This window comes from Artemia franciscana, chromosome 14 (assembly GCF_032884065.1).
Source record: "Artemia franciscana chromosome 14, ASM3288406v1, whole genome shotgun sequence".
In the NCBI taxonomy this organism is placed as follows: Eukaryota; Metazoa; Arthropoda; class Branchiopoda; order Anostraca; family Artemiidae; genus Artemia; species Artemia franciscana.
The window spans coordinates 22,475,132-22,487,432 of record NC_088876.1 but is presented as its reverse complement, the minus strand read 5'-3'; positions in this window follow the sequence as shown (position 1 = coordinate 22,487,432).

Below are 12,301 nucleotides of genomic sequence, written 5' to 3'. Positions count from 1 at the left end.
TTGAGCCCCCTCCCATGTCTCCTTTTCCCCAAAATTGCCCGGTCAAAATTTTGAGGTAGCCATTTTGTTCCTTATAGTTGAAAGGCCCAATAACTATGCCTTTGGGTATAAAATGACCTCCTCCCTAACAATCCCAGCGAAAAGTTCTTTAAGTTATAAGATTTGCCCATAGTTTACGCATAGTATTTACTATTGGTATATATGCATACATGGTCGGGGGGGGGACACATTTTTTTTATGGGGGTTTTTCCAAAGGGGAATTTTCCATGGTGACGGAAGTTTTCAGGGAGTGAACTTGTCAGAGGAAATTATACACTGGGGAAAATTCTTGTACAAATTTTTTTTTATAAGTCTTGCTTTCTTTTTTCGTCTCATTTTTATGCACGGAGTTATTAACAGTAAATGTACGGTGTATATTTTAACCGGAATTGAATTGTCTAAAGGATATTCCCGTGGGAGGGGATTCCTTCGTGGAGGTGGGGTCAAATTCCGTGGATTTATTTAAAAACGATTAGAAATTAAATAAAAGAACACGTTCTTGTCAACTGAGAGTAAAGAGCAACTTTAAAATTCAAAACGAACAGAGATTATTACGTATATGAAGGGGGTTTTCCCTGCTCAACACTTTTCTCTTTACCCTAAAGTTTAAATTTTTTCCTAATTCCTTAAGGATGACTCCTGAAACACAGGGGCCCTTTAATTAGAAATGTAAGATGTTTTTTTTTGAAAGATTAAAAAAAAATTAGCGTAAAAAGTGAGGTGTTGAGGATGGGGCAACCCCCTTCACGTACTTAATGATTTTTGTTCCTTTTAAGTTTTAATTTTGCTTCTTACTTTCATTTAAAAAAAAACTTATTTTTTTAAAAATTTAATTACATTAAAAACCACCCCAAAGGCCACTTCATGCATCGCAACCCATGTCGCTGAAAACACATGGCACAAAATAGAACACGCATCTGATAGAATTGGATCCATATCGCAAAAATATTTCTTAAGAGCTACTGATGAAGCATCTTGGTTGCTTAATTAGAAGCCAGTTCCTTTTATCAGCTCTTTATAAGTAACAGAGGAAACGACCAACACCATTATTCTTTATTAAGTCTGATTTAACCTACATCAAATTTATGGTGGTAGTTTTGACCATAAAAAATTTGCCTTAATAGACAGCCTTAACCATTAGTACATTTGGCAAGTTTTGGTTCACAGCCATGGCATAATCTGCGGTAGCCAAAATGCCTGAGGTTACGCATAGCTGTTAAAGCAGACAGTTGCCAAAAATCATTACCTCTTAGTTGCACGACAGCCGAGTCAAAATAATTTTATGAAGGCAGTAAAAACCAATTTTTGTGACTTGGATTGCTTTATTTATTTGAGATCTTTATGAACGAATTTAGAATATTTGATGACAACATTAAATGTTTAACATTATCAAGGCTCTGAAAAATAAATAAAATGAAAAAAAATCGCTTTGTGTTTTGGCTATAAATTTTTTTTTTTAAGATATTACTGGCAAAAACACATTTCGAAGGAATGATTAAAATTTAAAGTGTACAATTTATATGTTCAGAGTTTGAAAACAAAAGAAAAAAGAGGCTAATGATGCTTCGTATGTCCTATAGTGACAGAATTTCCTTTTTTGGGGGGAGGGGGAGTGGTAGGTAAATACGAGGGAGGGGGCTTCTAATCAGGTTAAACCTAGGAGCTTAGTTCTAATACGTCATATTTTTCCTATAATATGATTATTCATATTTTCATATATTATGCAAATTTGGCTCAGCATAGTTGAAATATCCTACAGTTACGGCTTTAGAAATGGCATGATCCCACGAGAAAGAGGGAAAAGGCTTCTGGAGAAAGGCCTGTTAGTTATGAATTTTGCCTATTGTTTACAATAGTAGCCTGTTACTATTGGATCATATATAGAAAATTGTCGAGAGGAGTTTTTGGCACCAGGAGGAATTTTCCATGAGGGTAATAATCCTTGAGGGAGAAAATTTCCAAGAGGAATTTTCTCAAGGAGGAGGAAGGGGATTTTTTCTAGATTATTTCAAAAACAAATTTAAAATTAAATATAAAAAAGTTTTCAATTGAAAATAAGGAAAAACAATAAAACTTAAAACGAAGATAAATTTAAGGGAGGGGCTACCCTTTCCTCATCCCTCACTTTTTACGGTAAAGTCTGACTTTTTGTCTAAATTCTCAAAAAAAGGACTCTTAAATTTGAATAAGAAATATTTTTAAAGAACTTGGACTTTAGCATAAAGAGCGAGGGATGGGAAACGGCAGCCATCTCTTCTTCTTATACGGAGTAATTTCTACTCCGTTTAAGTTTTGATAACATGTCTTACTTTCAGTTTAAAATACTTGTTTTATTTAATTTCTGGCCGTTTTTTAAATCACGCCTGGAAATCCACCACCCGCGTGAGAATTTCCATTTGGAAATTTCCCCCGGAAACTTTTTTCCCCACGGGAAATTCTCCCTGCAGGAAATTCTTCTCCGAAAAATTTCAATATGTTTCCCATTTACAAATACTATATGCAAACAATCGGAAAATTGCATAACTTACGACTCTTTTTCCAGGGGCTATGGGGGCTTACTCATTCCTAGAGGCATAGCTATTGATCTTTTCAACTATATTGTACCAAATAATCTCGAAATTTTTACTGGATGTCTTTGGGGGGAAAAGGGTAAGGAAGGGAGTTAGTTGCCCTAAATATGTTTTGTCATTCAAAAGTGCACTATAGCTTTTAATTTTCGGTCAAGTGAGCCCTCTTTCGATCTTCTAGGATCATTGGCTCAAGACGATAACCCCTGAGGAAAAAAAACAAACAAAGAAATAGATAAAAAGACAAAACACATACACGTTCGTGATCGTTCTTCTGAAAAAAAAAATACAACATTCCCCATTGTTGTAGATAAGAGCTTGAAGCCACTACAATGGGGTTTTCTGATATACTGAATCTTATGGTATGATTTTCATTAAGATTATAATACTTTTAGAGCGTTATTCCCCCTTTTTTTGAAAATCAGGCAAATTTTCTCAGGCTCGTAACCTTAATTAGTAAGACTAAACTTAATAAAGCTTATATATTTAAAATCAGCATATTAAGCTAATTCTTTTGGTATATCTATTGGTATCAAAACTCTATTTTTAGAATTTTGGTTATTATTGAGCCGGGTCGCTCCTTACTTACATTTTGTTACCACGAGCTGTTTGATTATAGAGTGAATTTGTCTTTTGAGACCGGTTTCAAAATTCTTAAATATATAGCTGTGTGTAACAAACGCCGCTGGTAATAGCGTTTGAATCTTAATACCAGTTCATGAAAATGAAGCTTGCTAATTATGGCATAACATCCAAGGTAAGAAAGAAAACATAGGTGTTTTCTTAGCTAAGTCTCTTGTTGGTTGTCAGTGAATAAAACCACGGGCAATATGAAAACAGCATGCTAAGAACAAAATCGATTTTCTACGCTGTATTCTAAGCCATAGTATGAGTAATGAACGCAATCACACCTAGCGCTTCTTCAAATGCACTGCATTCAAATTTAATTGGTTGCCAACCGCAAAAGTTGTTCACGGAAACGGGTGTTTATGTTTAGACATTTGAAAATAGACAACCAAATGCTGGGTTTTTGGTCACGGGCAATTTAATGTAGAAAATAAAAGAGTAGCGGTGTCTGCGTATACACCCCATTTTGGAAGAACTTGAACTTTTCAGAAGAAGCGAAGAAACTTATTTTGATCATTCTTTTATTTTTTACGAATGTGAAGGAACAAATTATTCTTAAGATTTTTGTGATTCTTAAACCAGCAACACAAAGAATCTCTGGGCCCAGGTCCCTTTGAAATTAATTGGAATATTTATAGTTTTCCAAGCTTACCTATATTTTTTTTTAATATTTTCCTTGCTTATTTTTTCAAAGCATTGAAAATTTCACCCCTCGCTATCAAAATGTATGTCCCCCCCCAAAAAAAAATACAGGGACAATTACACAAGAAGAATCGTTCAACATATGTCTGGTTGTCCCAAATGAAAAGCGCACTCGATGGTGACACAAGTATAAGATATTTCTTGCGTAATAATTGCACAATAGTGGAATCTGTTAAATGTATGATTACACCGGCTGATTCGGCACATTTCCAATTTAACTAAATTTTACTTGTCATCATATTGTCAATGGGCCAAAATAAAAATTACTTCTGCACGACTGACTTACAGTAGTTCCACATTAGCTACGCAGGCCTAATTCACTGGTTTCCTTAAGGTCCATCAAAATATAAATCTGTTTCGGATTGGTAGGTTATTTTTAGCTAACTGGTCATGGGCTATTATCAAATAGTTCGGGGTAACGAACTGTAGTAAGGAGCGACCCGGCTCAATAGCAAACGAAACTGATGCTAAAAGATAGTTTTGATGCTAAAAGATACATCAAAAGATCGGATTTTTATGCTGATTTTAAATATATAAGTTTCATCAACTTTATTCTTTGTCATCAAAAGTTACGAGCCTGAGAAAATTTACTTTATTTTGGGAAATAGAGGGAAACACCCCCTAAAAGTCATAGAATATTAACGAAAATCACACCATCGCATTCAGCGCATCAGAGAACCCCATAGTATAAATTACATAGCATAAATAAAGCTCCTATCCACAAAAATGTTTATTTGTTTTTTTTTGTTTTTTTTTCTTTTCCCCAGGGGTCATCGTATCGACCAAGTGGCCTTAGAATGTCGCAAGAGAGCTCATTCTAACGGAAATGAAAAGCTCTAGTTCTCCCACGCTCATTTTTTTCCCAAAGTCAACAGATCAAAATTTTGAGATAGCCATTTTGTTCCGCATAGTCGAAAACCATAATAACTATGTCTTTGGGGATGACTTACTCCCCCAGAGTCCCTGGGGAGGGGCTGCAAGTTACAAACTTTGACCAGTGTTTACATACAGAAATGGTTATTGGGAAGTGTACAGACGTTTTCAGGGGGATTTTTTTTTGGTTTAGGGGTTTGGGTTGAGGGGATGGATCTATGTGGGATGAGCTTTCCTTGGAGGAATATGTCAAGGGGGAAGAGAAATTCAATGAAAAGGGCGCAGGATTTTCTAGCATTACTATAAAAAAACAATGAAAAAATAAACATGAAAAAGTTTTTTTGATTGAAAGTAAGGAGTAGCATTAAAACTTAAAACGAACAGAGTTTATTAAGCATATGAGGGGTTCTAAAAATACTTTAGCATAAAGAGCGAGGTATTTAGGAGGAGATAAATACCTCGCTCTTTATGCTAAAGCATTTTTAGTAATTTCAACTATTTATTCTGATTCAGGGGTCATTCTTAAAGAACTGGGACAAAATTTAAGATTTAGATTAAAGAGCGAGGTATTAATGGGGGGAACACCCCCTTATATACATAATAAAAATTAAAGAATATAAAAGTTTGTTACGTAAGTTAATTCTTAAGTTACGTAAATTTTTTACTATTAAAAACGTTCGTTAAAAATTAAAAGTTCTAGTTGCCTTTTTAAGTAGCCGAAAAATTGGAGGGCAAATACGCCTCCTTCCCCACCCCTTATTTCTCAAAATCGTCTGACTAAAACTAAGAGAAGGCCATTTAGCAGAAAAAAAGAATTGATATGCAAATTTTATTTTAATAATTTATGTGCGGAGAGCCAAAGTCAAACATGCATTAATTCAAAAACGTTCAGAAATTAAATAGAAAAAAACTAGTTTTTTTTAAACTGATAGTAAGGAATGACATTAAAACTTAAAACGAACAGAAATTACCCCGTATATGAAATGGATTGTCCCCTCCACAATCCTTCGCTCTTTACGCTAAAGTTTGACTCTTTGCCACAATTCTACTTTTTAAAACAATTAAAAACTTTAGCGTAACGAGAAGGGCGTTGAGGAGGGGACAACCCGTTTCATATACGGGGTAATTTCTGTTCGTTTTAAGTTTTAATGTCGCTCCTTACTTTCAGTTAAAAAACTAGTTTTTTTTTTTTATTCAATCAACACTTTAGTGCGTTAACGTAACTTCTGACTTAGCAATATGAGAGGCTTCAAAGGAATGGAAATCATCAAAATTTTAATTTATATCAGAAAAAATTGTTATGCGGGTACTTATGTATTATACCTAACAAACTCAAGAAGTGAAGTTAGGTTAGTCATAATGAATATACCAAAGCATGATGATATTATAATACTTTAGTTTATATAATAACATAATATGGGCAATATAGTTGCAAATTAGGAGGTGGTAAAGAAACCTAACTTAACCCCCCCCCCTCCTAATGTCAAATATCTAGCCAAAATCACAAATACCCGATGCATTCCGTCACCCGCTATATGTCTTAGTAGCTATGAAACATGTTTTCAGAGATCGTACATTCAGAAAATTTCTTGACTTGTTTGGCATAATATATAAGTACCGTTATGTTTTAGGATGAGTAGGTTCTAGAGAAAAACTAAAGGTATTTTCACCAGGGAATGTGCATGAATATGTGTGAAATTTGTAGTTTGGCCATCCCGTCGTCTTAGGTTATTTTTCTAGTCTTGCCAACACCTTATCATGGGGTAAGCAGCTATGGGATTATCTCGTAGCAGTTAGTTATATTGGATAAACGACCTATAATGACTATTCAATTTTTAAGGATTGCATGCATGTTTAGGAACAAAACATGCCGATCCCCAGAATGGCCTCTGTGACTAGAAGTCTATAAAAATACCCTTGTAATCTGGCACGTACGCAGGGGGAGCCTCCGGGCCCGAACCCTTCCAAAATCCCATGATTTTCTATTTTCATCATATTCTGTTTTTTTTTTTTTTTTATAAGCATTAACCAAACTTCACTTCTCGATTGTATTTTATATAATAGACAAGTACAATTTTTTATTTTCTCATAATTTCCTAATACTTCCCACGAAATAAGAGATTGAAGGATTCGGTCCCCCTGGCCCCGAAAAAAAATTCCTGCTTACCTACGGTCCTGCTTGCAATGGTTCTCAGAATTTATCCTCAATAGCATTCTGGGCCTGATCGGGGCAAAATAGCTTTTTGTTGAGGAAAAATGCTAGAATGTGTGACTAATGTGATAAGACTTCCTTTGCAGCTTAAAAATTTCACTAGTTCTTTAAATGTTCAATTGAATGAACCCTCCATTAATATAATTTCTGATTTATAGTTCGATGCGATAATCACTTGGGAAACAAAATGATCCGCATGTGTAACAATTCTTCTGTGAAGAACAAGGAATTCTATTTTTTGCTGCGTAGCTATAAGGTTCTAATACTTTGGGTTCTATAGCTATAGGGTTCTAATACTTGGGTTAATACTTTTGGGTTCTAATACTTGTAGAATGCTATTGCATACTTTCATCATGATCGCAACTTTTTTTGGTTGAGTTGAATCTTTTTTTTTCTTTTTTTATTATCCATACTTTCATTGGCTACTATTTTTTTTATGAGTAGCTTTAAAATAAAATTTGTGTATGCATAATCAAGATGATAAATCTTGTTGCTATATCAAATCTTCGCTTTTAGATTATCAGTTTCTATTTACAAGGGCCGCTTTTTAGTTACAGTCTGTTTCTACGGACCATTTGATCTGAAGCTTTCTTAAATTTAACAAATGGCTACCAGTAGGCCTACGTCCTTCAACCCTTGTTTTATAATAATCTTCAACATTCGTATAAAAATGCTTCAAGAACGATAATCACGCCTAGAAAGTGCACCGCTTCAACATTTTCTCAGGATGGGGGAGCAGCTGAAACATAATAAATTACGTCTTAGTAAAACAAAGATCATTATCACACCCCCACCCCCGCCCTTGGAAATTTCCTGGCAACGCTCTTGATGACCCCTCACTTTTCCCTATTTTTTACCCGAAATCATATTGATGTAATGTTTTATGTTACCCACAAGAAATTATATCTACACTAAGAGGGGAGCTCTCACCCTGCACCACTCATATTACAAGCTTAGTCCAACAATATTCCTGGGAATAAAAAGAGATTAGATATTAAATTTTCCACGCTTGATCTTTCTTCTATGATTACCTGAAGGGTTACTGAAGGTTACAAAATTCAGACTTAGAAGCTCACTTTTTGAGACTCCAGGCAAATCCCCCACCGCTGCAATAATAATGACCGACTCTCTTCCATAATAGCTGATGAATGATTACCCACCGTTGTGTGTGTAGTCTTATCAAGTCTCAAATGAATTAACTCTGTTTTATAAAGCTTTAACTAATTGTGCACTAGAACATTTCATTTCCGTTAGAATGAGCCCCCTTGCAACACTCTAGGACCACTTGGTCGATACGATGACCCCTGGGAAAAAAAACACAAATAAACACACACCCGTGATCTGTCTTCTGGCAAAAAATACGAAATTCCATATTTTTGTAGATTGGACCTTGAAACTTTTAGGGGGTGTTTCCCCCTATTTTCCAAAATAATGAAAATTTTCTCAGGCTCATAACTTTTGATGACAAAGACTAAATATAATGAAACTTATATATTTAAAATCAGCATAAAAATCCGATTCTTTTGATATATCTCTTAGCATCGAAGTTCCCTTTTTAGAGTTTCGTTTACTATTGAGCCAGGTCGCTCCTTACTACAGTTCGTTACCACGATCTGTTTGATAATTTTAGTAATACTCTGCAACCGCTATGAACCCGGACCCGTAATAAAAATGTCTTTCCACAGAATCATTAAAAGGAATTAGAAGACGATATTAGAATACTTACGAAACAAATTAGGGATAGTGTCTTCTGGTACTGTGAAGCATAAGCAAGTGGAAAAAAATATCTAGAAAAGTGTAATGAGTCTAAGCCTCTCTCCTTTCCCATGAAAACCTAGATTTTTTATGATTTTCTACAATAGTTATATTTCCATTTTGGCATTTTTTTTCTTAAATATACTGCAGCCCAACAAAATAATACTTTGTCTGTGTTTGTATGTGGCTTGTACTCTGGAATCGAAAGGGCAATCAAGACAAGCCCTTTACTCTGGAACCCATTGTAGGGCCTAAACTACACAATGAACACAATATTTCGGAACACTTAGAAGAATGATATTCTCTGGAAAAAACAACTTTCGTCGAACTTATTGGGGGTTCTGGCTTATCTTGCACCCGGGGCAAAATCTTGATTTAAATAATTTTCAGGTCAAATTTAAAATACAACGTTCATTTAATGAAATATTTCCATTTATTAACGAAATTTGAACACAAAATATCCCAAAAAAACATTAAAATTTAGAATCGATCTGTTTACTTTTACTTTCAAGGATTAGTGATAAAGATATGGGGAAAATAAGATTTTCAGATTCAATTTGCTTATGCTTACTGCCAACTGCAACCTCTACTTTATATCAATAAAAATAAATTTCAAAAATTAAAAAATGACTATAACCATTATATTATTTTTTTGAAATTTTGCACTCCTAAAATTTCTGCAACAAGGGCAATTACCCCCTCTGTCCCCCTAAAACCGCCTCTGGTCAAATCGCTACTCTCCTAGGCAATAGCTTAAGAGGCTTGAAACCCTACCCTAAGAGAATTAAAGGAGCCGTAATGAGCAGGGTAAAAACTTAATCTATTTTACTGAACAGTTTGGCTAGATTATTTTTTGAACAAAAACACAAAGTACCATGTTTGGAAATGAAATTTTCGATTTTGAAAGGCTATAAGATTTCTTGACTATGAGCTAATTTCCTTTAGAAACTAATATCCTATCTTGTTGGCATTTTGTCACTTTTCATAGCCTAACATGGAATAAATCCTTCAGAAATTTTCCAATAAAAGTTTCATTTGCTTCGTCTCTAGAAAATGGATCGAAGAGAGCCGTTGGTTGCGCCATACAGAGTCACTTCCTATTGGTTGATTTTCTCATTATGTTCAGGGAATGTCAGTAATTAATCTTTGCCATGAAAACTTACTTGCATGCTACAACAGATGAGGTAAAAAAATTGTGGAATAAAGTAGAATCTTACTTGAAATGTTGGCAATTATAGGCAATGTTTCGTGCACTTCAGTGGTGGTATCATGAACATCATCAGTTGACAAGCAATATTGTAAAGGGGTAGAATACAGTGTGGATTTCAGACTAAAAGAAAAGGCACAAACGCCTTATAAAGAAAATATTAATATTTTTTTATTTACCCAGCATCGCCTTTTAAGCCAACTCAAAATCGTCTCAAACACGAATTTTAAAACACAGTTGCAGCTTCGTATCCTAAAATATTGCTATGCTGATAGAGTAGTTTAGCAAGGTATTAATTCTCAAACTTCAAATTTCTGAAGACAAGGGGTCTGAAAACGCTAGAATTTTTTGTATTATTAAAATAACCCACATGCAAATAATATATATATATATATATATATATATATATATATATATATATATATATATATATATATATATATATATATATATATATATATATATATATATATATATATATATATATATATATATATGTATGAAAAAGACACACAAAATAAAATAACTCGTCTGAAATGTTTGAACATAGGACAGAGACGTAAAATACATAGGTCTTTATAGACTGTATGTTGTCTAGAGCCAAATTGACTTCATCCTTGTTCTGGATTGCTTCATTTTATTGACAGATTTTTTACACTGTGTTGGTCATATAATGAAGCTTATCCGTGCATAATTAAAATTTTGATTCATAGAGACAGCGGTCATTCCATAAGTGACGACACTTTGTACAATGGCATAGCCTCAAATTAATGTTGTAAAAGAAAAAAGAAAAAAACCTGGGAATTAGAAAAATAAAAGCTTATGAATTTGTACAATAAGAGATGGGGATCAACGAGGATCAACGAGATCAACGAATTAGTCCCTCTTGAAAGGGCTGAAATATAAGATCCGTGTATAGTTTTGAAAGATCTTGAAAATTTTTGTCTAGGTTTCCTCAGTTACAATCAAACACTTCACAAGTCATTTGCACTACTATTATTTTATGTACATTTTGTGAATTTGATGCATTTGATTTTTTTTTTCAAAAATACCCTTCCCCCTGAGCCGAAGTATTGACAAGGAAGATTTATATGCTAATTGTTTGGATCATTCGTATCAGTTGTCTGATTTTTCAAAAAAGATAAATGTTTTTGGATGAGATTTGAATGCGTTATGTGTCTAAGTATACTTGGTATAGAGTTGATCTAGTAGGCATGTACTTTTTTTCGGTTTTTAACTGCCGAGTATTTCTGGTCAATTTTGTGAACCAGTTCTGAATTTTTGGGAATTTCTTTTGATTTTACAAAGCTTTATGTCAATCAAATGGTTTGACCCTAAGATATTTTGGATTTTAGAAAGTGGAGCTCTGAATGCACCTACGGCTCAAACTACACCTTTTGGTTATTTTAGATGGCCTTATGAAAGACAATTGACTTATTTCTCCCACCTTCTTATGGGCTTGTGTCTCTGTACTTTTCAGCAACTAGTACTATTGACAGCCTTAATGCTTATTTTCGTTCAAACTATCAGTCAAAGAAAGTTTTGCCGCCAGGCATTACCCTTAGTTTCTAAATTCTGCCCATTTTTGTTGAATAGAGTACCCAAAATAGGATCAAGTCAAGGGATTTCTGCCACTTTTTATATCTTCTGATTTTAATAGCATTTTATCCATTCCTATGCTCTAATTAAATTTGGACGTATATTTATATCTACCTCAGTTTTCCCGTTTTTAAATGTTTGAAGATCTATTCAGTAGTTTTACATTTTCATTTTTTTTTTTTGAAATTACTTTTTCGACAGGTAGGCTCTGTGTACATTAATTTCTAGCTTTAAACAAAAACAAAATCTTGTGACAGTTGCCATTTTTCTTAACAAGTATTGTCGGGCATTAACACAAGAATTTATTAAAAAGGGTTTGAAAAATCCATAAGAACAGAAAAACAAATCATACAAAAAAAGAAACTTCATGTAAAAGTAGTAAAGTTCTCAAATGTTGAGAGGATACGACACAAAGGCTTCTGTCCTGTGTAATCGTTAGATTTTCTTATGAACAATCTAGTTTTCTTGAAAAAGTCGACCAACTTAAAATTTCCCCCTCAAATTTTTTGCTACGCACATATGTGCTTTTCAGGCAAGTTCAAAAGAAAGAAGGAAAAACGAAGCCTTGTCCCTAAGGGATTAGTTCTAATTTTTTATTTTATTTAAAATAAACCTTAGTTTTTGTTCAATACAAATCTAAATTATAGTTTCCATTCGTTATTTATCTACCAAACATAAATTATGTCCTTTATTACAATAATTATTTTTTCTTAGAAATGA